Here is a 24,974-nt window from a genome sequence, read left to right as displayed (position 1 = left end):
TTGAGAAATACTAAAATAAATTAAAATTCCATTTCAGGGTTATGGACTCTACAAGATATTTTTTCTTCATTGCCAACTCCTTATCCTAGCATGCTGCCCTTCCCTTTGTGTCATTGACAGGTCAATGGGTTCTCCTGTTAGGGCCTTTGAACTATCAATTTCCTCAACCTGGAATACTTTTCTCTGTAAACTTTGTATGTCTGCCTTCTTTTGCCATTCAGTTTTCAGCTTAAATATAGCAGGATCACATCATCCTTTATGTTTGCTTCACCATACTTTATAACTATTTAGTATTTTCTACTTGATTTAGTTGAAGATTGTCTGTCTGCTCTCTGGGAATATAAGCAGGCCCTTCTATCTAGTAGGTAATCAATAAATATTTGTTGAATTGGTGAGGAAAGACATTGAACTCAGGGGTCCTGGGATACATCCCCTACCATTCATTAAGCTCTGTGCTTAGTTTCTGAGCTCTCTGCATCTTGCCAACAGATTATATTGGAAACAGAACCACCAAAATCAGCCACATTTCCTGGTAACACAAAAAGGCACCCTAATAACTGATGTTATAAGCTAAGCTAAGCTAAAAAGGCACCCTAATAACTGATGCTAGGAGGTAAACCAATGGATAAGGCAGCAATTTTTCTTCTTCACCAGACTAAAAGTTCCTGAAGCATGGCCTCAGTGCCTGTTACAAATTAGATGCCCCCCAAAATGTTTGCTTAACTCTTGGGCTAAATGTTTAGGAAATTAAAAGTGATTTATTGTTGCCTTGTAAGAAACCAGGGCCCCAGAAGATTCCTGCACCACTAAACTCCTCCAAACCCTTGGAGAGTTACCTAGACATTATCCTCTGGCCTCCCCTTGTCCTTTCTGTTAAATGAGATATTTGTGTTTTAAATGAAAGCCATTGTTGACCTCTCACTGGTGGAAAAGAATCAATGTGCATGCATTCCTCATGTAATAAGAAATAAATCCCTTAAGCCTCTAATTTGCTCCCACTGGCATAGAATTTTGAAGTCTAAGAATGCATCTGCCATCAGAGAAGTTAATTCTGGGGCTGCTGGCTCTGCAGCTATGTATGTGGCTATTGTTCATGATCCAGGAATGGTCCAGAGGAGATCAGTGCTCTGTTCTCATAATGAACCTTATGTTTCTAAACACAGGTGCATTTGGATTGTAGACATCTGTGTCATTAACTGGAGAGAGAAAGAGCACAAAAGCAGCTCAGAAATGAGCCCCTCAGAAATGCAGGGTGGTATTGTTGCAGTAGCTCTTATCACTATCATCATTATTTCTTTGATGATGTATCATGGCACAGAGATGGTGATGAACGAATTCAGTTGTCTCACCGCCATGTTTTCACCATGCAGCCTTTCACTGGGGAGGAGGGAGACTTGACAGAATTTACCCCATTGTCATTCTATTGAAAAGAGTTGTCAGAGAGCCCCTGGTCCATCCTACAATCATTTCAATCTACTTTTCACTCTAACTTTGTATTTCATCTCTGCTCTTTGATGCAGAAGAATGAAAGAGCTCTTGGGAAATACTTGTTCCTGATGGCTCTGATGAAAAAGATGTCTTAAAAAACTGTCAGAAATTTGCAGGACAAAGAAAGAATGGCTATCAGGTAACTCCTGGACATTCTTCCGCTAACCCCACTGAATAACCATTGATGTGTTCCAGACCCCAGGCCCAGGTTCCTGCAATTCTCACATTAACAGGTATTCAGGATAACCCAAACCTTATGACAATCAATACTCTTGGCCATTTTACAAGCACATATTCACTGGGAATTTTTGTAGTTTGTCACGTGGAACACTATAATTTGCATTTGCTCCATATTAACGAATGTTTTAAAGCATTATAGCAAAAGCATATGCCAATATCAGTAGACAAAATTAATTTTTAAAAGGGATCTTAGATACAGAGCCTGAATTGACTAAAGCAATTGCCTTGCTTTTTACAAATTCTAAAACTCTGAGTGAAAATCACGTCTCAGCAAGTTGTAAATGAGGTGGTGGTATTTTACTAACCGCCTCAGACTTTGAGTTGGAGCGGCCACTGGTATTCATCTTATCTAACGAAACAGAGATTCAGAGAAGCCAAGTGGTATGCCAACACACAACTAGGCAGCGGTAGAGCTGGGGTTAGAATCCAATCTCTTAACTTCACATTCATTCTTTCCATGAGATCTGTGAATCAGCCAGAGTGTAATCAGGGAGGCAGAGCCACTCTGAGTGATATGGAATAAGGGATTTATCATATGGATGGTGGGAGCTGGTGGAGAAGTCTTTAAAAAGATGTTGCTCTGGTTCTGTGGTAGGCCTAAAAGGGATGCAAGTCAGCAGGACCTGAACTTGGGAAGAAAAGCTGAATGTCAAGAAGAACAAACAAGTGCACACTGGAATCCATAGGACAAACTCCACACTGCTTCTCTCTCCCCACCTCCAACCTCAACGATGTGGTTGACTTGCAAGAAGAAGCTGGCAGCCATCTCCACCAAGTCACATGCACACCTGGCCCAGGCCACAGAAAGGTAGAATGAGGGTCAGCCGAAGGCTGGGGCACATGAGGCCCAGCTGCTGCTGCTAGGCATCATGGGAGCCAACCGATCAGCATCCACAGGTGTAGCTGCACTTGCGGCCCTGCACCCATCTTGTGGGTGTAATGTCCGTTGCTTCACTGCCACCTTCCAAATCACACGCAGATTCTCTTGTTGCAGCCCCAACCCAGAACTCAACTGCTGGCGAAGGGGATTCTGGGAAGTCAACTCCAGCTTAGCTAAATAAAAAAACCTCTGCACCATGCTAGAGCTTGTCAACGTATTTGCAGATGTCTTTGATTTTTCTCTTCACACAAAACACAGAATAATTCAAATATGGAAGAGAACATAGAGACCCTCTCTGCAGTTCCCTTTATGGAATTACTGCTTTTCTGTCACCCTGAGAACTCAGTTGCCTTGAATCCTTTTCTTGCTCTGTTGTGCTTCTTGGGATGATTAAAACTACAGCTTATTTGTGTATCACTTATATATAAAATATTGAAATATTTGTGTTTCACTTATATATGAAATACTGCAGTAAAAACAGGTCCTCTAATATTATGTATGTCATGTAAATAAGGATTGTAAAAACTTCAGGATCCATTTGACATAATTACCTATGGAACCATATGCTTATGTATTTATGTAGCTAAGTAAATATGTTTGTATCTTTGTTCATTCTATTATCTATCTATCTATCTATCTATCTATCTATCTATCTATCATCTATCATAGTGTTATAAAGATTTAAGGAAGAACACTTTTCAAGACTAAAAAGTCAGGGGACCCCTGAATGGCTCAGCGGTTGAGCTTCTGTCTTTGGCTCAGGGCGTGATCCCAGAGTTCTGGGATCAAGTCCCACATCGGGCTTCCTGCATGGAGCCTGCTTCTCCCTCTGCCTGTGTCTCTGCACATCCCCTCTCTCTGCGTCTCTCATGAATAAATAAATAAATAAAATATTTGTCTAAAAAAAGAATAAACAGATATCTAGACACGGTGAGCTGACAGACCGAGAAATTGATATTGTAACTTTTCAGTAATTATGTCAACTACTGAACACCTGTCACTAGTCCAAAAGACAAAAGAACTGACAGTTATGTAAACTGTTCCTTCACCTTGGCTTCTTGAGATTATTGAGATAGTTAGAGATAGGAAATGCAGAGTTAAAGAAGAGGGAGTAGGGTACGTTTCTTACCACATAGGAGTATTAGGAATTTGTTTAGCTTCTGCCTCTCTAAGCACATCTTAGGTTCTTTAACCCTGTAGTTTATTTTCCTCCTCAGATCCAAGCCCAGAAATTCTCCTTTCCTTTGGTCTTCCTAGGGGAAAAAAGTTAAGACTGTAGGCAAATAAATCAACAAATAGATACAGCTTTGTGAAGACATCAAGATCCTACACTGAGATTGAATCTACCTTCCAGTTTCAATCACCAACCAGAGGGAAAGGTGAGACAAGTGATTTCCAAAAACTGATAAAACACAGAGGATGTTTAGGGGGTAGAAAAAGCCCTGGACTTGGATGTAGAAATAGGTCCAATCCATTTACCCATTTGTGTCCTTTTTAACATTATTTAATTTGTCAGAATTTATGTTTTCTCTTCTGCAAAATAGCTGTAATCTCACCTGCTTGCTGAGAAGTTCTAGGCTTGAATGAGAGAGCCTGTATGTCTACCTCCTTCCTACCTTCGTTCTAATAACCCCTCCCCTGAAATTATTCCAATTTTATCATCATTTCCTGAAGAAGTCATCGTATGACCAATTATACAAATAGGAATGCAATGAATGGGATCATTTATTTTAACAGGCTAGAAGATTGTTAGCAAGCAAGTGGAAATTTTAAGAGAATTTGTTTCGTAATCTGATAGCCACTGCTTATTTTGTTTAATTGAAATAACTTCTTTTTTCTGTGTCAAAAAAATCATGAAAGATTTTGAAATGGGCAAAAACACTACTGGGTGTCCTGCCTGGACAGGATAACACTTCTGAGTTATCTGTTCTTTTATTGTCTTTGAGCTACTTTAAAACTCTGTAAATCATAGATACCTGATGCTAATAAAACTGATTCTTATCCAAGAACAAATACAGTTAAGTCTTATTATTCACAGTAGTTATTTCTATAAAGTTGCCATGAACACTGAATTAGTGAATAATGAAACATTGCTTTTACGGGAAACACGGTATTAGGTTCCTGTGAGCCTCTGGTTACATTGTTATCAACCAATTAATACATAGCCTTGTTTTATGTGTATTTCTGTTTAGACACACCTTCTTTCATAGGCAGTGTTGATTCATTAGCCTTTAATTAATGGCCAACAGCACTATAACTCACACCCAAATGAAGCTTTTTGAACCCATGTATTTTAGCAAGTAGGTGGATTCGCAAATATTGAATCAGCAAATAATGAGAACTCACTGTATTGTGTCTAATGGATACACCAATGATTTATCCCCCCACTTTCCCGATCATAGAAGAAGCCAGTTTTGCAACTATTAAGCGTATTTATTTTGGCCATTCCTGACCACCTATGAACTGTTAAAAGATATACTGAGGCATGTTAAAATTTACAAGAGTTTATTTGAGCAAACAACCATTCTAACCAAAAGTGGTCGGGGGTGCTCCATTGTCAGGAGCTGGGAAAGACTTTTACAGATCAGGCTCAGAAGCAAAGCAAAGCAGATTATTTGATGGCTACAGCTTAAGTGGTTGCCTTATTTAGGAGAGCCTCATTGGCTGTTTGATTGTTCTTAAATTTTGATTTCTTAACTTTGAGGCATTTCTAGGAATTGACTCCAGCTTAAGTTCTGGTTTGATTATATAGCTGCCAAGACATTAGTGCCCACCTCAGGCTAACATCCGCCCTGGTTAATTACTTAATGCCATATGTGTCCACACTTTAGATTTCCTTTAAAATTGTTGTAATATCTGTCTGGTTCCTAACTAATTAATAGTTATATGGAAATATTTGCTATGTATTCATTTTATACTTAGGTGAAAGCTATGTCTTTACTACCTTTAAAAAGAATTTTATCCTCTACCATTTGAAAAATTGTTCAGGGTGAATTATCATCTTCAACTTGGGCAGTTTTATGCAATTCTATGAGCCCACGTCTGAAAACATTCCAGAACATGACTTTCAATGAGTCATAATTCCTCTTCTTGTCTTTGCCATCCCGTGGATTTACCATCTGAGAAAGTGCTTCTACATTGTAAAGCATCCTGCAAATTAGCGTCAAATTCAATGTTCACAGTCTGTGAGGGGTGGTTGTTTTCTATATTTAAGGCTGAGGAAACTCACACTCAAGGAGATGATGTGACTTTTTAAAGATCACACACATAAGAAAATTTTAGTTTGACTGTTGTTAAGAGTTAGAGACCAAAGTTTAGCAGATAACAGAGCCAGTGCTGTTCATGTGAATGGCACAGAAATCAACTCCTATTATTGTAAGGGATTAAAAGCCTTTCTCACTTTTCTGCACCTAAGACTTGTTATGTAGATCAGGGAAATGGGTGGGTTAGTGGGGGGAATATTGAAAAGTGTCTGTCTTGACTTGTGTGATAATGGTGCAAGGGAAGGAAGTTATTGGAAGATAAGCAAACAAGAGATTCTTAGACCTAGGAAGGGGGATGAGGGAGAGAACCAGACAGCCTAGATTGAGTGCCAATGCTTGATGGGGAGTAGAAGGGAGGGAGGGGTGGGGGGCAATTTGCCATTGTGATGGAGTTCTGAGGAGACAGGAGAGGAGGGGGCTTTATATTCTAGAGTCTGAGAGACTTCTGTGAAGCTCCAAAATACATTTGGGGGGATGTTGCACTTTTTTTAAGTGTAGGATCCCTAGAGGAGACATGAAGGAATTCCTGTGAGATTCAAAGTTAGCATAAGTGACAGTACTGTCTCTGAGCTTTGACTCTATTTGATCAGCTGATTATTAATATTTTTAAGCACTTTATTTGTCAAGAGTCCTAGAATAAAATCAACCAGAAAATAAAGGAGGAAAAGGTAAACTCTATTGGCTGCTAAGGCAGAAGCGTTCATCGGAAAGTGAGCAGCCCTGCTTCGTGGCAGTTACCAGAAACATGTTATAGGCACGTAGATTGGTCTTGAGAAAAAGGAACAAGAAAAAAAGAACTTAACCTGTGGAGTAAAACTTGTGTTCTGTGACCAGTTGTTAAAAGGCTTAGGGAGAAGCAAGTATGGGAAAGTAACTTTCTCAAAGTTTCTGGCAATAAAAATGGCTGCTTTAGTCATGTGACAGTCGCAAAAGATATTAACCTTTGTTCTTTGAAATACATGTATGCCCTTCCCCCTTCCTGCTTTTCAAATATAGAACCTTCTTATCTTTGTGATATGAAAATACATGATAGGTCAGTCAGTTACTATGGACTCACTCATCCATCACAAGTGATGCACACTTTACATAATTTGTTCTAACTCAAAATGTATACATTTACATTTATTTGTTAACATTTAATATAAGACCAAAGATTACTCTTTGAGTTCGACAGCTGCTTTGAGCTTTGCATTGTCTTTCATAGATGAGCCACAGCAATAATACATATCATCTCATTTCCAGTTTTAATTTTTTTTCTTAACGGAAGCAAGTCTTAAATGAAAACCAGTGAAATAATCAGCACACGGACTCCCTCCAGATTGTTACGATTTTTCTTTTCCTTTCTTTTCTTTTCTTTTCTTTTCTTTTCTTTTCTTTTCTCTTCTTTTCTTTTTGCCCCTCCCCTTGTTACGATTTTTCTTTTCCCCTTAATTTTACAGGTCTCCTAAGACAGGTCAAAACATTTGACTTAATTTTGACAGAGAAAATTCTCTTTCCAAATTCATTTTCCACTGATTTATGTTATATTTAATTGAATTAGATAGTTGTAATAACAAAGACAACAACATAAACAGTTCTGGGAACAATTCAACCAACTCTGCTCAAGCATCCAACACACGTGGCAAGAAAATAATTCACAGGATGCTCGAGTAAGATTTAGGAGAGCAAATATGTAGCATGCTGTGGGCAGTGGTTGCTTAGGGAAGGAACTGATAGCAGGTGGATCATGGGAAGTTAGTTCAGCCTAAAAACGCCCCAAATGAGTTGAGCTCCCAGGTAGGATGAAGAGCAGATGTTCTGGCTGGGACTTGTAGGGCAGGCGATCAAAGATGCTCACAGATAGGACCGAGGCCTCCAGAGTGCCCACACTCTCGCCCTGCCCAAACCCCCTTGGAGGGCCTGTGGAGCAACTGGGGAGGATAGAGAGAGTCGAGGGCCCTCACGAAGAACGTGTTTGATCCCAGGCGGTGACGAGGCTCGGAAAAGTTACCCAGCCCCTTGGTAATGTGGCATTTCCAGCTGTGAAAAGTGACGTTTGAACTAAAATAAAACCATGTGGATCAATTTCATCTCAAAGTCAATGATCTCTTTATTTGTTTTTGCGGTTGTTTGTTTTATTTTGCTTTGTAGAATACCTAAAATTAAAACATTGTTTATATATAGCAGCAATAACAGTGTTGAAATCAAGCAGATGCTTTGGAATTCATTTTGTGGCCTCTAGGTTGGCAGTGGGAGTGGAAACCAGTGCCCAAGGCCTCGGACAAGAGCTTTGATCGATTGCTTCTGGATCCTGTGGTGATGGGCTGGCAAAGTCTGACAACAGGGACACGAGGGGACAACTGGCAGCTCTCAGCATCAGCCCTGAGCCCGGCTACTGAGCCTGCGGATGGGAGAAGAAAACCTGCACTGAGAGGCCTACCCCCATGGCTTTGTGTCCTTAGCTCTGAGTGCCTGAGTAGTCATCCTCCCTGAGGAGGCCTCTTTCCAAGGCCAGGGATCATGACACCTTCCTTCTCATGCTCTTCCCTGGGCAAATGCAGCCAGGAGATCAGATTGGTGTTTCAATTCTACGATTCTACAGTTCTAGCTTTTTGTGGAAGTGGCTGCAACTGGAGACCATCAGACATGCTGAGGGAAAGCCAATCCCATCCTGCAGCTATTCCTTCTCACCCAGCAGCACCCTAGTTCCCGACTGGAAAAGCCCATTGTATGCTCTAGGGAGGGAATCTTTGGTCATCCCCGGAGAGTGGCTATACCACAAAGGAGAAATCCAGAGGACACTCGGGTGCGTCCCTTGTATGTAATTTGGGGTAATTCAGCTGAATAACCATGATTAGCATGGATAATCGGCACATGGCCCAAGAAGGTATTTGTGTTCTAGGCATACCTTTCTCTTTCAGGATTCTTAGGAGTATGAGCATGAAATTAATACTCTGAGGGAAGGACGAGTTTCTTCCACCCCAGTGGCCTGCCTCCCTCTCCTGCCATTTTGTGTTCCTACTTCTCCTCGGCCATCACATGAATTGAAGTGGATTTTGAGTCTTTACTCAACAACAACAACAAAAAGACATTTATGATCTCTGTTCTTAATTTTAAAATTGGTTTAGCATGACATTTTAGATACCTTTGTCTTTCAAAAACAAAACATAAAACTGAATTAAGTGTCTTTCATATTCCCACATGGTTGTGATTTTCTTTTAAAACAGGTCAGTTGCTCTGAATAGAAATCTTGCCCAATTCCTGGTTTAAAAAAATAGAGAGAGAGAGGAGAGAGAGAGAGAGAGAGAGAGAGAATAAGCCCTATATCACAACCTGAAGTAGTGCTGAAAACTAGATAATAGTACAAACTACATATATATAACTTTATATTTTCTGGTAGCCACATTTAAAAAAGGAAAAAGACACATGTGAAATTAATGGGTGAAATTTCATTTAATGATATTGATTTAACCCAAGATATCAAAAATACTATCATTTCAACATGTCATAGATATTGAAAATTATTAATGAGGTATTTTTCCTTTTTGTGTGTGTGTGGAGTTGTGTCTGTGAAACCCAGTGTGGTTTTACACTTACCGCACACCTCAGTTTGGGTGAGCCACATTTCAAGTGCTCAATAGTTACACATGGCTATTAGCTACTATATTGGGCCACATTGGCCTGTGTATCTTTTATGCTGACACTTCACTTTTATTTCCATTTTCTTGCCCAGTCTTAAAAGAGAGAAAGCATTTAGACTCCAAGTCTTACTGGAAAATAAGTCCGAGTATTGGAACATGTTCATAGCAGTTCTGTGAGGTATAGGACTTGTCAAGTAGTACTATTTCTATTATAATACTTCTTCCTTCCTCAGCAAAACATCAATTGGTATAGAGTAAGCAGTGAATTGAAGAAGAACTGCTTGATTTTATTAATTCCAACCTAAATCCTCTCCCCCTCCCATCAAATTATTCCAATGAAAGCTATCACCATATATTACCCAATAGTGAAACGTTTTGTGATGTGTTTTATACAGTATTTCTTAATGTGCACAGGGCATTTTATAGCAACTTTGCAAATTGTTAGAAGTCCAGCTATTGGATAGAGTTTTCTAGATGAAGAAAACTGCACATCGCATTAGTTCTTTCCATGTGGATGCTGAAGACAATACTGTCAATAATTTTCCTCACCTTCACTGTGACTAGGGACAAGGCTTCCTCCTTGTATTTCCCAGGGGGCATTCGTCTCTGGAGAAAGAGAATTTCAACTCTTGGTTACAAAGTCTAGTACCTGCATGTCTCCATCTCATTTATTACAACTTTGTGGTATCTCTATTGTAGAATTTGGACAAGTTAAACAACAACACTACAACTCATTATGCTGTCTTTCCACTAGTCTATGAGAATTCAGGACACAGAACATCTCTTATTCTTCAGTAGGTCTAGCTGAACGCAAGCAGCAGTGCCTGGTGTATTACTCATGCTCAGTACCTAGTCACTGAAGCCAGGACATTCTGTCCCATTCATTTGTCTTTTTCCCCTTTGTCATACACTTCCATCAAGATCCAGGACTGCACTGATATGTCCACACTGAATTTTATTCATTCAACAAACGTTCATTGAGGGCCTACTTTACATTAGGCACTTTGCTGGGGGAGTGTGGTGAAAAACCCAGAACCCCTCCTGAAATTTAAGGGTAAGAGAAAGGACATGGAAAAAATAAGTGCAATGGGTACTGTGGTTTTGAAATACCTTCCACTGACTCTTTGTTCCAAGTGGTCTACTTTGTTTTGTTTATTCATTTGCCTCCCCTGCAATCCTTTCTGTCATTCAGCCTAGAGTCTCAGAGCCTCAGGAAAGAGATCCGGGTACTGCTTTTGCAGACTGATCAGAGGGAGGGAGGAGGCAAAAGATGAAAGCAGAAACTCTCTTGGTGGGGTCAGTGTTGAGGGACCACAGAGCTGAGAGAAGGAGATGCAGGAAGAGAGGGAGGGAGAGAACGACAGGGAAAGGGAGAAAGAAGAGGGGGACAGAGAAAGACAGAGACATAGAAGCCTTTTTCTGCCACAAGCTGATTTCAAGTCTTGTTGGTGCTAATTGAAGGAAACTCTGAGTTTCAGAATTTAAACTGGACTGGACTCAGTTTTAAAATATAAATGACTGAATGGTGCCTAGATACCTGTGAGCTATCTATCTTTCTGGCTATCCTGTCGATGGTGACTCAATAAAGGAAAGCGAGTAATAGTAACTGGAAACCTTGAAACTGATTCCAACAGCTCTGAGTTGGGCCTTCTCGTCCAACCGGTGATAGCAAGAAATGAACTACCCAGCCAAGTCCTTCTCGGGTGGCGATATGCTTTTGAAGTTCTGTTTCTTTCAGAAATGACTACTTCTGTTTCAAATACTTTGTCGAAGGTTCAATTCAGAGTTTTTCAGATGCAAGATAATAAACAATCAATTGTTAAGAGAATATGTGTCCAATAAATACTTGTGTAGTGGGTGAATTTATAAGTGGTCCGGAAAAGAAGAGAAAATATATTTTAAACTTTACTTGTTGCAGTAAGTCCTCAAAAACTATTGTAATTCATTACCCAGAAGTTCAAATGCAGAAATGCAAGTGATTTGTGTTTTCATAAACAATCCTTTGAGAATTCCTCTCTTTCTATTTTAGAAAAGCCTCTGCTGAGATGGCCATCTTCTTAAAAGCATTTTCCAGGCATATATATATATATATATATATATATATATATATATATATATAATTTTTTTTTAAAGCTACAAAACTTTATATCTTTCAAGGAGTACAAGAGAGAATGGATTTTGGAATCAGACAAATCTGGGCTCAAATCACAGTTTTGTTGTAGTGTAGCTGTGACCTTGATCAAATAACCTAACTTCTCAGCAGCTTGGTGATCTCTGCTGTAAAGGAAGGAAGGAAGAAAGAAAGGAAGGAAAGAAAAGAAGGAAGGAAGGCATGCAGGCTGACTGGCCGGAGAAGAAGGAGGATGAGGGGGAGGAAAGGAGGAGGAGAATAGGAAGAAGGAGGAAGGAAGGAGAGAGAGAGAGAGGAGGAGGGGAGGGAGGGTAGGAGGGAGGCGAGACTCTTCTTTCAGTGTTGGTGTTGGGAGACACATGGGTTAGAGACAACATAAGAAAATACCTAGTATGGTTCCTGGCACAAAGTGGATATTCAAAAATGGCAACAACTGCTGATTGATTTGCTATCCCTGAAATAACCACATTTTTTTTTTCCTGAAAAGATGCAGTTGCTTTTCGTCTCTGGTCAATGCCTATGGTACCTTCTTGTGGCACTCATTGCAAGGATGACTGGCATCAGCAATTGGGAAATTAGTCTCTGCCTCTCAGGGGTAGGTTTTCTCCTGGCTGCTTCATCCCATCTTTCACTTGGTTTTGAGCAATGGTTCAGGGAGTCTTCAGTGCCCTCAGCAAGAACCTCACCTTCCTAGAGATGGCTTTGGGAGGGGTGGTGAGTGGGTTGCCCATCAAGTGGGCTGTGGGTACCTGCAGCTGGTAACATCAATAACTGCCACCAGGAGTGATGAGAGTTGTTGCAGATCCTGAAACAAGGAATGAAAAACCCCAGAGCAGGGTAAGAACATGTGAGACACTCCGAAGAGGAAGGCAGCACAGCATAAAACAAGAGGCATAGTAATCCACACATTCTCGTGGCAGGTGCAAAGGTGGCTCACTCAGCCTCATGGCTCTTCTCACCAACTCCTTAGTGAAAAGAAATTCTCATTTTGACCTCCCTGCTTCACAAAATCATATTCTTGTCCATGTGTTTATGCTCAAGCTAAATTCTAGTATCTAGATCAGCTTATGCTCAGAAAGCCAGGTTACTGTTATTTGTGAAGATGATGTGGAACTATGTCAGCTGTTGTCAGACAAGAGACCCTGGGCAGCATGGCCCTTACATGCTTGTTCGTACCAACATTTCAGTGCCCAGAATACATGTGTTTTACTCTGAGTCTCTCTGGCAGCTGGTGCTGGGACAAAGGTTCAAGTGCAAGCAATTAGTTTAGGTGGTGAGAGATTACAGTGAAATACATTGACACAGGGAGGAGTGTTATTAAATCATCTTCCAATAGGGAAACTCTGGGAGCTGGTGCAAAAGCCCTGCCTGAGGGACAGGGGAGCTGGGGAAAGAAATAGTTTCTTCCCATCATCTATTTCTTCAACTGTTCTGATTTTTTAAATTTTCCTTGAGATCTTTGGATATTTCAATCATGAGGTATTGCTAGAGGAAACTAATTTCATCCACTCCTTGCTCCTGCAAAAGCATGTACACATGTCTTTCTTTCTGTGTCATAGTCCACTCTGCATTTTCAGACCTGGTGCACACATTCCAAAAGTTCTCAGAGCTCCGCTGAAATGACATTTTTTTCATCACAGGAAATCAGCTTCCATAATAGCAGGAATCTGAAAAATTTTGACACAGCACTGTCAGACATTTCCTTTTAATTTTCTGAATTTAAATCTAAATTATAGCATTTAAGGAGAGTAAAGCATATAAATCCTCAAAAAATATGCTAAGCATGTATGTACTTGTAAACACACCACTCCTTTCTTATCACAGGATGGAGCAAAGATCTCGCCCATAGAAGTCAAATACCTCAAATTCAGACTCTTTCCCAGAAAAGCATTCTTTCTGTTCCTCCCTCACATGCTCTGACCCTGCGTGACTCAGTCTCCCCAGATGCACAGTCATCTAGTTCTCTCAGTTTGTCCTTGCCCCAACTTCCACCCTTGGGAGCTGTCCATCACTTGGAAGCTGTGCCTTTGGCTACTGTCCAGGAAACAATCATTTCCTAAAGAGTACTTGTGGCACCAAAGAGTTCACGGGAGCCTCCCAAAATATGTCCTTCTCCTACCAGGTCCAGCTTTTGTCTGGAAGACCTGAAACACATGCAAATGTAAAATTCCTTTCCCCCTTGAGAAGGGCAAAGGAATGATTTATTGAAATGAGAGGCATTGTCTTGCTGCCTGGCCTGGGAGAACCAGGTAAAACCTCTCTCTAGCACTGGCCTGGGACTGTGGCTTCCCACTGGGTTTGCAATAAGGAAGAATTCCCAGCTCACATAAGGGTTCTTTCTTCTCTGATTTGTACTACCTATCTCTTGTGTGGAGAAATTCAATAGGACCAAGAAGAGGCAAGGACTCAAGTAGACCATTGTCATTGATGGGGAGTTTGGACTAAGCCCAAGGCAGATGGATCCTCTTTGTTCAAGTGATGTGCTGAGCCCCAGTACAGGTCTTACCAAAATGGCAAGATTGCTGTCCAAAATAGTGTCACTTAATCATAAGGAGAGTACCACTGACCCGTCTTTGATGGCAACACACGCACACACACACACACACACACACACTCACACAAACACACTCACGTACACAAGCACACATACACTCATGCACAAAGAGAGGGACAGGGAGACAATGATCTTTTTAAGCCTGGAATTCTTCGGGTTCGGTTTCAAGCTAGAAGAAAAACCTTTGTTAGGGAGAAAGCTTGTAGATAAATCATCAAACTGTTTGGAAATTTCAGCACTTTGAAAAATGAGACTGTGTGGAGGAAATTTTTTTCTTTGCTGTGTTTCAGGGTTTTTTAAAATTCTTTTTCCTCATCCATAACTCAAAAGAGATTGGCCTTTACAAGGTCAAACGTTTTATGCATTTAGTTTTCATGTCAGATTATTAAGGAGAAATATAAAATTCTGGATTTGGTGTATGTCCCATGTTTTAAAGAAACACAGATCAAATCCCATATGCTTTTGAAACTGACCTTGCTTAAAAAAAAAAAAAAAAGAGTTATCATGACTTAGGTCATAAGGCCTCAGGTTGAGAAAAAAGATTTCCCCTGTGAACATGAAGTTCATTACTGACCAAAGATCCCCACATAAGTAGTTTAAAACTTTCCCACTGTTGCTGAAATAGTAAGTCGTGCAAAGATGCACAGAAGACTGGATATTTGTTTTTTATCCTAAAATATCTTCTCTTTGCCACTTTTGACCTTAAATGGGGTTTCTGCCCTCTCTGATTCTTTGTTTCTGTTGTGTTCACTCCAGCAACATGCTGGATGGCTCAGATGTGACTGTCACACTGTTTTAAACATGTGTGCCTGAAGAGTTATTGCATTGAGCTTTCATATACTCCATACCCTTTCTTCCAGTACCCGTGTCTTAAATACACATTTCTTAAAATACATTTTTTTTTATCCAAAGACCAAGAAAGTGATGAGAAATGCATGGAGAGAGGCAAACAGCTAAAAGGTCATTTTGGTTATTCCATTGAAAGGCTACATGGAAAATCTTTTACTTGCTGCTTGGTCTCTTACATTATGGAGTCAACTCTCAATTATTCTAGAGAGTTCTATGAAGAAAGGGGATATTGCAAAAGGGGAGGCAGAAAACAAGACATGATTGGGTTTCAAGGTTGGTAGTGTTGACAAAAATTGGCTGTCTCAATCCCTGAATCCAAATTTGCATTTACCTACAGCATTCTTGGCTTTGTCTAGATTCTGATATTTAAGCTCCGAGGACCAACTGCATTGCCAGGTGGTTCAGACTGCAACAAAATCATTTCTCTAAGATTCTACCTCAGATTCATAGAGAATACGTTGAACCCCATCAGACATCACAACTGTACCTGCAGGTGAGATTATTGTCACTTCTGTCTCTGAGGCCTTAAGCTAAACATGAACAGAGTGGCTCATATCTGTTCATTGATCTAGTTCATCATCTACGTAAGTACTTGACACATATTTAATAAAACACCTGTGGAAGGGTCTCTAGAGGTGCCTCAGCTCACTTCAGAGGGATGCAGCTGTTTGGGGATGGCTGCTTGTGTTCTGTGTACTTTTCCTTCCTCTTGGCCTAACCATCAGAAGGGCCTCTGACAGATCTTCTGTGACCTGGTTTAGGGTCCCCTCTCTACCTGGTTAGTTACGTTCTGGTGACTGCTTCCTCTATTTCTTCTTCTTCTTCTTCTTCTTCTTCTTCTTCTTCTTCTTCTTCTTCTTCTTCTTCACCTCCCCTCCCCTGTCCCTTCCCTTTTTTCCACTTATCTTCTTTGTTCTTCTATTGAAAAAAAAAGAAGTCAATAGATAGATGACAGATAGATTGATAGATCATTCTTCACAATTAGCTTTGCACTGATCTAGTTAATGTGAGCACTAGATGTGATGTGATTTATCAAATATAATCCTGGCTCTTCATCTGCATCACAGAAGGATTGCCCGCTGCAAGGCTTCATGTAGGCTCTGTTTTTGCAAACTAAAGGTGCCTAATGATACAGGATGCCTTTGATCAGAGCAGATTAAACAATCTGAAAAAATAAGGCTAAAAATCTAGCTTGGAACGACATTTCCTCAGATCTGGGGCCACACACTTAATAATTGCCTGAAAGGGCTGGGCAGCTCCCATGGACAAGAGGAGCTGGGTGGGTGAAGGTACAGATGACATGAAGACTCTTGGCCCCTCACCAATGGGACAGCCACCATTCATCAACTGATGTGGGGCAGGAGTATGGGCCCTCCTTCTTGCTAAACCTTCTTGATTTTAAAGAAGAAGAAATCCAAGTGTTTATATGAAGCTCCCCCAGCTCTCTGATGTTGGCAGTTAATGCGGTTAAAACAAAAATAAACCTGATGTGTTTTTGGATTCAGCCTGCAGCCTGATGATTTGCTACCTTTGGCTTAGGTTGCCTGTACTAATAAGTGTCCTGGACATTATACTTCTTTACTTTAGTTGTAAACTTTTATCAAGCATTATATCAGTTAGGATGAAGTTCAGCTACTAGTAATATAAACCTAACGTGACAATGACTTAAAAATGATAAAGGCTTAAAAATTATAAATGTGTGTTTTTTCTCTCACATTAAAAAAATCCAAGGGTAAGGGTGCTTGGGTGGCTCAGTCGGTTAGGCGTCCGACTCTTGGTTTTGCCTCAGGTCATGATCTCAGGGTCCTGGGATTGAACCCCACATCAGGCTCTATGCTCAGTGGAGAGTCTGCTTGAAGATTTCTCTTCCTCTCCCTCTTTCCTTTCCCCAACTCACACATGTATTCTCTCTCTCTTTCAAATAAATATATCTTTTTTTAAAAAAACCATAGATAGACAGCCTGGCAGTATAATAATGTCCATATGATTATCCTTCCTTTCTGTATTTTTGCTCTCTTTCTGCTCGCCACCCTTAGCACATGCCTTATATCTTCAAAGTTGACTCATGGTCACAAGGTGGCTGCTAGAACTTCAACCAGAAAGATAAAAGAAGGGAAGAGGAGAAGAGGGGCACTTTCCTCCCAGTTGAATAAGCCCCTTTTTAAAAAGAATTTTTCTGGATGTCCTATCCAAAAATATTCACTTGCACATTGACCACTATTATATGGAAGGGATGATGGGAAACAATTTTTTAACTAAGCATAATGACATTTCCAACACAAGTCTGTTGTTGAGGATGAAGAAATTAGATAGGCAATCAGCATTCTCTCCCATAAGTCTCTTTTATGATCCAGAAGACTGATACTCAAAAGCAAATAATTGGCAGTTCTTATCCTCAAGAAACAGTATAAGAGAAATCATGCCATGTTATAGTTGTTTATATACAGCTAAGTATTATACTGTTGTCTAGACAGAGCTTTATAGCAACACAAAAAAAGGGAACAATGAACTTGCTTGGAGTTGACATCCAGGAAGTCTAACTCTTAAGCAATGACATTGTAGCTAGGGAGAAGTTATCCCAGTCACTAACTTTGCCATGGACCTCATTTCCTGTTACTCCTTATAAAGATGTCCTAAGGGACTTAGGAAAAAGCATTAAAGCTTTCCTAATGAAAAAGAAGTGAAAGGGTTTCAAAGCAGAGGGAATGAATAAAGAGTTCTGTTAGTATTTGCCTTATTGAGGTAGCTTGATGTTGGGTATAAAAATACTTGTGGTAACCAGAAGCAAAGAATGGTTTTGAAGGAAATGGATGAAGGCGATCAAAAGGAACAAATCTTAAGCTAGAAGATAAATAAATAGTGGGGATGTAAGTACAATATGATGACCATGGCTAATATACTCCATGGTATATTTGAAAGTTACCAAAGAGGGCAGCCCAGGCGGCTCAGCGGTTTAGCACCACCTTCAGCCCAGGGTGTGATCCTGGAGACCTGGGATCGAGTCCCACGTCGGGCTCCCTGCATGGAACCTGCTTCTCCCTCTGCCTGTGTCTCTGCCTCTCTCTCTCTCTCTCTCTCTGCCTCTCATGAATAAATAAATAAAATCTTTTAGAAAAAAAAAAAATGGAAGTTACCAAGAGAGGACATCTTAAGGGTTCTCATCACGAGGAAAACAAGAATATTTTTTAACTATATGAAGTGATGTTTGTTAACTAAATTTGCTGTGGTAATCAGTTTTGCAATATTCATATGTCAAGTCATCATGCTGGACACCTTAAACCTGTGCAGTGCTGTATGTCAATTATATCTCAATAAAACTGGGAAGAAGATGTGAACATCTCATGTTCATGGACAAGGAGACCATGTAAAGTACAATGGGTGCCAGTTCTATACATACCACCATTTGCAGAATATGAGGATTTAAAAAAAAAAAAAAAACTTGATGCAGGAAGAAAAACAAATAATTTGTGGATGTCTAGGGCAATGACTGAGCTTTTCCAGTAGGGACTCATGTCTAAGTCATTTCTGTGTCATGAATCCTTGGCAAAGAATAAAAGCTCTTTTAGTGTTTTATGAAGGAATGTTTTACCAACTTGGAGGCAAAGATAGTCTCTGTTTGGAATGAAGAAGGCTTATGAATTCCAGAAAATGCTATCTTGCAATCAGGAAGGGCATTTTAAGGAGCTACCAAAATCCAGAGTAAGGCAGAACAAAGTCAAAAATGAAACAATTCTTGGCCATATTACTAAGCAGCAGAATTGAGATTATCCTAAAGTCAGATGTATCTGTAGCCAGTAAATTCCCTTTATCATTTTTTTTTTTTTGTCGTTCACTCTAACTTCATTAGAAAAGAGTGAAAAATTATATAGCAAATATCAGGGTATCTGCAACCCAGCATCTTAAAAAAGGCCTATTTCTTTTTTTTTTTTTTAAGTTTTATTTATTTATGATAGTCACAGAGAGAGAAAGAGAGGCAGAGACATAGGCAGAGGGAAAAGCAGGCTCCATGCACCGGGAGCCCGACGTGGGATTCGATCCCGGGTCTCCAGGATCACACCCTGGGCCAAAGGCAGGCGCCAAACCGCTGCGCCACCCGGGGATCCCGGCCTATTTCTTTTTGCATATTTCTTAAGACATCAGACGCTGTTGAAGCTTATTTGCAACACCATTTAGTCCAATGTCCTCAACTGCCACAATGACAGGTATTTGTTATTTCACGGTGTGGGTATGGCAGGGCTGCTGTAACAAAGAGACACAAAGCTTCAGCAGTTTCAAGAATTCACAGCTTTATTTCTTTGTCACTTACCCCTACACCAGCAGCCCAGGCAGGGGTAGCACTGTTCCACAAGGTCCTTCTGCCTACTCCCCTCCTTCCTGTAACTTCTTCATCCCTAGGACTGTCCCCACCTGCATGCTTGAAGCTATATCATGCATGCCACTTCCAACTGCCAGCTAGTGGAGAGGAAAGAGAGTTTGGAACAGATATGCTCATGTCTTCAAATGCAGACCCCTATGTAGTACACATGCCTTCTTCTTACATTCCACTTGTGAGAACCTAGGCATACAGCCACACAGCACTTCACAGGAAGTGAGGAACCACAGGCTGGCTACACTGCCACATGCCTACCTAAGACTCTCCAACTATGGAGAAAGAGGTGCATGGATTTTGTAGAAAACCGGCAGCCTACTCTAGGCCATGCTACTATACTATTACCACCCACATATGCAAACCTAACACTATTTAAAAAATGGCAAATTAGTATAAACCACCAAACCTGAACATGCCAAAAAAAATAAAAATAAAAATAACAGTGAATACAGGCAAACCTTCTTCTTGATCTAGCAGGTAAACTTCAAAAATCTCATTAGTAAATATAATGCTTATTATCAGTGTTTGATGGATACCATTTATCAAGTTAAGGAGGCTTCCTTCCAGTCCTACTTTGCTAAGTGTTTTTAGTTTCTTAATTATGAATTAATTATGAATGTGGAACCTTAGGCTACCTTAGGCTTTCTGTTGAGATGATCATATGATTTTTCTTCTTTAAACTGTTAATGATATGTATTGCATCAAGAGATTTTCTTTTTCTTTCTTTCTTTTTTTCTTAGAGAGAGAGAGAGAGCACATGTGCATGAGCAAGGGGAAGGAGAGTCTCTTAAGCAGGCTCCAGGCCCAGCATGGAGCCCTACATGGGGTTCAATCTCATGACCCTGAGATCACGACCTCAGCTGACATCCAGAGTTGTATGCTTAATCGACTAAGCCATCCAGCCACCCTCAGAGATTTTCTAGTATTGAGCTAACCTTATAATTACTGGAATAAACCTTACTTTGTCCCTATATATTTTTAAATCATTATTGAATTCAGTTTACTGTATTTTTTTTTCTTTATTTTTTTTTTTAGTTTACTGTATTTTAGTTAGGATTTTTGCATTCATTGATTATAAGTAATATTGGTCTATAATTGTACTGTTCTGTCTCAATTCCACATCAGAGTTTTATTAGCCTGATAAAATTATGTGGGTAGCTGACTTTTTGGATTTGGACTCATAAATGGTTTGTATAACATAGGGAATATTTCTCCCTTGAAGTTTGCAAAAACGTGCCAATAAAACTAGGTTGCTTGGGGCGGGGGGGCGGGGGGGCCTACTGTTTTGATTCCTGATTCAATGTCTTGCATTGAATCAAATAGTTTATTTTAAATGTTCTTTTTTTTTAATGTATTTGCATTTCAGGCTACAAATTTACCTCTAGGTATGATTTTTGCTGCATTTTACAAGGCTTGATATATGTGACTTGCATTGCCTTTCAGTTGTCACTGTGATTTCTCTCATTCACTCATGTGGTAGGCTGAGTAATACTCACCCCACCCCTCTTCATAATATACCCATGTATAATGTCTAGAACCTGGGAATATTACTTTATTGCATACTTTGCAAGTATGACTAACTTAAGGATCTTGATATGGAGACATTATTCTGGATATTTGGGTGGGTCCAAAATGCAATCACATGTATCCTTATAGGATAGGGGCAGAGAGAGATTCCATTACAGACAGAGGAGGAGAAGGAGGCATATGACCACAGAGGTAGAAATTAGAGGGATGGAGCCATAAGCCTTACAAATTCTGGAGACACCAGAAACCGGAAGATGTGAGGAATGAATTCTCCCCTAGAGTTTTCAAAAGGAGCATGGCCCTGGAAACACTGATTTCAGCCTGTAATACTGATTTCAGACTTCTGGTCTTCAGAACTGTAAGAAAATGTATTTCTATAGTGTTAAGCTACCAAGTTTGTGGCAATTTGTTATAGCAGTCATAGGAAACTAATATACCATGGATTATTTGGAAGTACATTTCTAGTTTCCCAATGTATGTTTGTTCATTTTTATTCTCTTTTTTTTATGTCTCTTTTAATTCCCTTTCATTGGAAAACCATGGTAGATATGATGATGGTTATTTGAAATCTGGAGATAATATTTTTGTGACCTATACATAGTAAACTTCTATAATCACCCTATGTGTACTTAGAAATAAGATATATTTGCATTTGAGAGTTGTAGAATTGTCTTTATATTTGTTAGAACAAAGCTTTATCTTCTCTTCCTATTTTCTTTATTCTTACTGACTAGGGGTCAGTTCAACCAATCATTTCTGACATATTAGAATATCTCAGGGTTTTAAACAATTAATCAGTTTTTCCTTATAATTCTTTTTTTAAAAGATTTTATTTACTTATTCATAAGAAACACAGAGTGAGAGAGAGAGAGAGGGAGAGAGAGAGGCAGAGACACACAGGCAGAGGGAGGAGGAGGCTCCATGCAGGGAGCCTGATGCGGGACTCGATCCCAGGTCTCCAGGATCATGCCGTGGACTGAAGGTGGTGCTAAACCACTGGGCCACTGGGGCTTCCCAATTTTCCTTATAATTCTATCATCTTTTGCTTTTTGTATTTTGAGGCTACATTGGTAGATGCATACCATTTCACACTTCTGTATTTCCTCTCCCTAGCACCATAGGCCCTAATTCACTGTCATATATTATGGATTTAACCACGAAGTGAGGGTGAATTGATTGAAATCCTGGTCAAGAGGCTGCACTTTCATCCTTTCTCCTCTGTCATAAATATGTGTAGCCTCAAGTCTCACCCAGGTCCAAGTGCCAGGCTATGAACTGATCTCTAGATCCTTTTTTCTATTCTTTTTTTTTTTCTTTTCCATGTAATAACGTTTCCTAGGACAGACTTCTAGCCAAGGCTGCATCCCTCAGGACATGAGACACATTGTATTATTTTTCCATTGTACATTTATTTGTGTTCTGAGCCCCAACTATGTCTTCTTATCCATTATTATGCTACGTATTTGGAGGAGTGCCAGGAGCCATTTTGCCTGGAAATGCCCTGTATTATTTAAATTAAGTTGAGTAGAGTTTTCCGTTATTTGCTATTAAGGGACATAATATTATTCTCTCCATTTTACAGACTAGTAAACTGGGGCTGAGAAGCTAACTATCCCAAGGCCCCCATAGCTCATAAGCCAGGGGGATCCAGAAATTGAGTTTAAGTCACTGGCTACAAAGCCTGTGGTCTTTTTCTTCTACTATGAACTTTAGAAATGAACATTTCTAGATTCTTAAAAAGTAAAAATCTTGTCCTACCCTTCACCAGCCCCTCTACCTCCTCCCCTCTCTACATCTATGGTTCTAACTTGTTTCACTGATGGCAATATGAAAGCCAGATTGAACTAAAACTGTCAGCTCTGAGTTTCCTGATAATTCTTACTTTGTTGGCTTTGTTGGGAGCATATGCTTCCTGCGTGCCTGCCATGGAGAGGATGTGGGCTTGCTGAGATTCATGGTTCCTCCACGCCAATTAAACAGACTTCTGCAAGCAGAGCAGGTATCTTGAAAACCAGCTTCTCTGCAATGTCTGAATCCTTTCTTGAAAATGTGACCATATATCCCTCATCACCAAGAACAATTAATATTCTCTTCTGCCATATTCTCCTTCACTACTCTCCTTTCAACATCAGTCAATTACAATCACTGCAAAGGAATACATTTTCTTTTTTTCTTTTTAAGATGTTACTTATTTATTTTTCAGAGAGAAGGCAGAGGCAGAAGGAGAGGGAGAAAAAGAATCTCAAGCAGACTCCATGTCAAGCATGGAGTCCAATACAGGCTCAATCTCATAACTCTGAGATCATGGCCTGAGCTGAAATCAAGAGTTGGATACTTAACTGACTGAGCCACCCAGGTGTTCCAGGAATACATTTTCATTTACTGATTCTTCTGTTTAATGTAACTGTCCCCAAATTTGGACCAGACAATGCTCTTTCTTTTCCTCTTTTTCTCTCCCACTCAGTAGATAAGAGACTGCTGTGTATTATTGTTCCCTTCTCTGTTGGGAAGATAGTATTTACTGCATCATCCAGATGAACAGGAATAGAAGTATTTCCTACCCTAAGTAACTTTCCCATTTCCATAGCATACAGTCTGAAGATATTAATACAAATGAAGTTAAATCAGCACCAAGAATATAATGTTATTACCAATATGTATAAGTAGTTCTCCCAAGAATGAACTTTCTCCTGAGTTAAAATTTTAAAAGGCCTAGTAACATATGTCAAGTTAGACTAATGAGATTGTCTCTGAAGTATAGAATTGAGTGAGTATACGGTGATACCAGAATGCATAAATTGGATTAATGCAAGTTTGTTAATGAAATAACATTTCATAGTAATTTAATAATGAGTTGGTTTCTCAAAGAGTCTTTCATGGAGCACTTGTTTCATGGGATGTTCCCTGAACTAATGGGCCCAGGCGCATTTCATATACTCCTTGAGCACAGCTTCAGATTCAGAGGGTCTCAGGTGTCTCCTAATCCAGTGACTGTGGTAGGACTACTTTTGGGTGGGTTCTGACCTGCTTCCTGCAGGTGCTCATGCTGTTCTTACTCAAAGGCAGGTAAGGATCTGCTAGGTAGGTGCTTAGACCTAGGTATAGAGACTGCATGTGTGGGGAAAGTGAACTAATTATGGAGGGAACCAGAGGATGACTACTGTCTCCTTCCTTCCCCTAGTAGAGAGCCCCCAGACACATTTCACCCAGCTTTTTGAGCTGCTCTGTGGGATCAGGCTGCTAACAGCCTGGGAAGCAGCCAGACTCTTGGCTGCCTCTCCCTTGGTCTTTGATGTGTCCTACCCATCACTCTTGACTCCCTGAGTAAAGTCCCCAGTAGAAAGCTTGCACTTAAAATTTGTCTTAAATCCTGCTTTCTGGGAAACCCAAACAAAATATAATCATTCCAAACATACTCACCTGGGAAATGCCATGCTCTGAATCCCATTTCTGAAAAGCCATGATGCCCATCAGTTGCTTAAAGGTTCTAAAGAGTCCTTTTCCTAAGCAAACAAGGAAACAAAACAAAATAGAAAAACCTTCTTACTGTTTAAGTTTGTTATACCAAATTAGCAAATTGCCAGAATCATTCCACCATGAGACTCATTTGGAAAATAACTCCTCAAAACTGGGTACAATACACACACCCTGGGAAATGCAAATATGGAGTTTACTATATCTACACTGAGGATATGTGGTGTTTCTGAGAGCTTATTTATATGAATGCTGCAGTGTGTTGAATGGTGGCCCCCAATAAAGATATTTCCAAGGCCTAACCCCTGGAATGTGCAAATATGACCTAATTTGGGGAAAAAATGTAATTAAATTAAACATCCTGAGATGAAAAACTCATCTTGGATTAGCTGGGTCGACCCAAACCTAGTGACAAGCATTCTTGTAAAGACAAAGAAGAGAAATGACACACAGAAGAGAAGACCAGGTGACCACAGAGGCAGAGATTGGATTGATGCAGCCATATGCCAAGGTACACCTGGAACCACCAGAAGAGGGAAGGGGCAAGGAAGGATGCCCTTCCGGAGTCTTTGCGGGTGT

General features: G+C 40.0%; 1 long non-coding RNA gene across 2 annotated transcripts in view; it reads right to left on the bottom strand.

Annotated features, from left to right (window-relative positions):
* Positions 1-9,206: 9,206 nt before the first annotated feature.
* LOC112644616 (uncharacterized) overlaps positions 9,207-24,974 on the bottom strand; it is a 70,736-nt gene continuing 54,968 nt past the window's right edge. Inside the window, exons 2-5 of one of the 2 annotated variants that reach the window (XR_003126578.3) lie at positions 24,342-24,424; positions 13,202-13,289; positions 12,372-12,427; positions 9,207-10,097 (exon numbers count right to left, since the gene is read on the bottom strand). This is a non-coding gene — a long non-coding RNA (uncharacterized LOC112644616). The other variant, XR_003126577.3, reaches the window with a different exon arrangement.

This window comes from Canis lupus, chromosome 1, assembly GCF_003254725.2.
Source record: "Canis lupus dingo isolate Sandy chromosome 1, ASM325472v2, whole genome shotgun sequence".
Lineage (NCBI taxonomy): Eukaryota > Metazoa > Chordata > Mammalia > Carnivora > Canidae > Canis > Canis lupus.
The sequence above is the reverse complement of the archived record's forward strand: the minus strand, read 5'-3'. Positions and strand labels throughout refer to the sequence as shown.